Consider the following 3,339-nt stretch of genomic DNA (forward strand, 5'->3'; position numbering starts at 1 on the left):
ATGTAAATGTGCCAGGAAATTTAGATCTATTAACAACATTAGATGTCTAAAAGCAAAATCAAAGGTCAAGTTGTTGTCGGCAGTGGCTCCAGATTATAAATATTAGTGGGGAATTACCTGAATCGGGCCCGTCCCACTGAGAGGAGACCCAGAAGAAGACCCAGGACACGCTGGAGGGTCTATACGTTTCTCAGCCGGTCTGGGAACATCTTGGGATTCCCCCAGAGGAGCTGGCCCAAGTGACTGAGGAGAGAGAAGTCTCTCTGCTTAGGCTGCTCCCCCCACCACCCAATCCTAGATAAGAGGAAGAAAATAGATGGATTGATGGATGGATGGATGGATGAATGGATGGATGGATGAATGAATGAATGGATGGATGGATGGATGGATGGATGGATGGATGGATGGATGGATGGATTTATTTCCTGAATCACTAACCATACAAATTTTACAATTTCCGTTACATCATCACATTACATTTAAAAGAATAGAATAGAAATAACCTTTATTGTCCCGCCGAGGGGAAATTCAGGTGATATACATTGTTTACATACTGTATATTTGGAAAAGTATGCCTTGGTTTGGTTTGTAAAACAACAACAACAACATGAAGAAATTTTGTAACCTATTAATTGAATATTAGATTCAGTTTTGTATTGTATACTTTCTGATCATTTCAGTCTGTAAGGTTAAAACAGACAAAGAGTTGGTGTGTTATCATGTGTTCTTTCTCTCAGCCTAAACAAAACTGAGTGACGTTCTGACGTCTGACGTAAAAGGTAACACCTCTGAGGTGTAACCAGGAAGAGATGAACATTATAAGCTCAATTCATTATTATAGTGGAGAGAAGTTGTCAGTGTTTTGCAGAGTGTCTGCTCAGAGCAGAGCTCCCGTGTTTGTTTTGGTTTGRCCCAAGGTTGTACGCTGAGGCCTGTGCTGCTGAGCGCTGAATGAACCTGATTGGAGTCAGAGGACTGAAAATAAAGTTTTTAACAAGAAATCCAGCTAAATCCTGTTTATTCAGACATACTATTTTGAACAACGCATATTTTCTTACAATTAACAACAACAACAACAACAATAACAACACAAAAAAATTAAGAATAGATTTTAAGTCTATCATTAGTGTGAAAATGGAGCTATTTACATATATATGTAATTTATCATTTTCAAATGGTATATTTCCAGACAACATGAAGAAAGACAAGGCAATCCCTCTCTATAAAAATGGAGAGAAAAGTTTGTTTACAAATTATCGTCCAATTTCCTTGTTACCACAGTTTTCAAAAATTTTGGAAAAATTATTTGTTACTAGATTAGATTTATTTATTAATAAACACAATATGTTAAGAACCTGTCAATATGGTTTTAAGGCTAAAAATTCTACATCAATGGCTCTCATGGAATTAATTGAACAAATAACAACAGCTGTTGACCAAAAACAGTATTGTGTCAGTGTTTTTGTTGATTAAAAAAAAGCCATTGACACCATTGACCACACCATTCAGTTAAAATATGGTATGAGGTCCAGCACAGTGGGTATCTAGTTACCTGGAAAAAAGGAAACAGTTTGTTCAGGTAAATGATGTAAGATCTGAACTCTGCAACATTACATGTGGGGTTCCTCAGGTTTCTGTACTTGGACCAAAGTTATTTCTTTTATATCTGAATGATTTAGTAAATGTGCCAGGGTTTCTTAAATGTGTATTATTTGCAGATGATACAATGTTTTCTGTTTAGGAAAAGATATAGAACGAATGATGGGGATGATGCAAGCAGAATTTGGAAAATCTGGAAAGTGATTATAAAAATGCTGGCTCAATAAATTTATTTAAGAGAATGATGAAAGTTTAGATTGTTAAAGAAATATGAATTTGTATAATGTGCATTCATAAGAACTGTTGTTTGAGAAGGAGTTAAAGTTTTTTTGTTATGCTTTGTTATTTGAAGACTAGGCCTATTGTTTCAGTTAATTTATTTTTTAAAAAGAGGCAGAAATGAAGAATATTTTTCTTTAATATGTTTCTTTCATTTTATTTGTGCTGTATTATCATTTGTGGTATGTATTGCATTTGTTTTGTTTTTGAATGAAATGAATATTTTTTAATAAATAAATAAATAAATAAAATGGTAAGGGTTAAAATGATGATGTCTCTAAAGAAAAACCTCTCAGAAGGTAATTAAAATAATAATAATTGCTAAATTTATAGGCTAAATTTAGAAATCAAACTCAAGACATAAAGCAAAACATTAAAGTAAGAGAAATTTTCTTTGCCCTCATGTGATGTTTTGAGTCAGAAAAACTGGGCGTATTGGGCAAGAAATAAAGCCTTTCATTTAGTTTCAAATATCTTAGCTGACAAATTTATACTGACTTTATGAGCTTAACCAAGATGGGTGATTTCCTGAAACTATGTTGTAGTTTTACTCTAATAAGTTTTATACTTATGACACTTTTATTGTTTTTTGTTTTGTTTTGATGCACTGCTGGACAGATTTCATTTGAACATTTAAAATGACAAAACAAAGAAACAAACAAACAAAAAATCCCAAACATTAACAATAAAATTAAAAAATACCAACTCATAGAATAATATGCTCTCTTAAATACTGAGTGAGTAAAATTGTGCAAGTCACTTCTAACGTCTTAAACCAGGTCACCCATCTCACACACTCACAGTGGGATTAAAATCTTTAAAAATCCCACAGAAAAATTACACAGTTGGTGGAGCTGAAACAAAGCTGCTATTTTTAATCAGCACGTCTTCATTTTTTTTCTAACATGTTGACCTATTCTGCATCAGTCAGTGACAGATTTCAAAGGATAATCTAAGTGGACGCACATATAGTGAGCACAACATGTATGTTCTGGGTTCTATTGTCCAACAGTTCTTGGAGATGCACTTATTGCATTTATTAAAGCTGGTTCAGGTTTGCAATTATCTGCTTATTAAAAAAAGATTGACAGCACACAAAACATTAAATATTATTTTGCTTGACGGAAAGTTTGAGGGTGTGTTCTGTAAAATATTCACAGCAAAATGATTAACCATAACTTTTTTGTTTGCCACTTAATATTTAAAAATAAAGGGCTCCTGGTTACCAGACAGATACTGTATATTGTAAATAAACTGTAGCAGGTTTCCTTTATAAAATAAGTTATAGGGTTTTGAGTTATTTTAATCATTCCTACATATCTGAAAACAAAAATGTGCAGAATGCTTTTTAGATAAAGATTTGGGCTCAAATTAGATAGATAGATAGATAGATAGATAGATAGATAGATAGATAGATAGATAGATAGATAGATAGATAGATAGATAGATAGATAGATAGAT

General features: G+C 32.9%; 1 protein-coding gene across 1 annotated transcript in view; it reads left to right on the forward strand.

Moving 5' to 3' along the window:
• fut9a (fucosyltransferase 9a) overlaps nt 1-3,339 on the forward strand; it is a gene marked incomplete at its 5' end in the record, with an annotated part of 14,150 nt that overhangs the window by 4,490 nt on the left and 6,321 nt on the right.

This window comes from Austrofundulus limnaeus, unplaced genomic scaffold, assembly GCF_001266775.1.
Source record: "Austrofundulus limnaeus strain Quisiro unplaced genomic scaffold, Austrofundulus_limnaeus-1.0 Scaffold61, whole genome shotgun sequence".
In the NCBI taxonomy this organism is placed as follows: domain Eukaryota; kingdom Metazoa; phylum Chordata; class Actinopteri; order Cyprinodontiformes; family Rivulidae; genus Austrofundulus; species Austrofundulus limnaeus.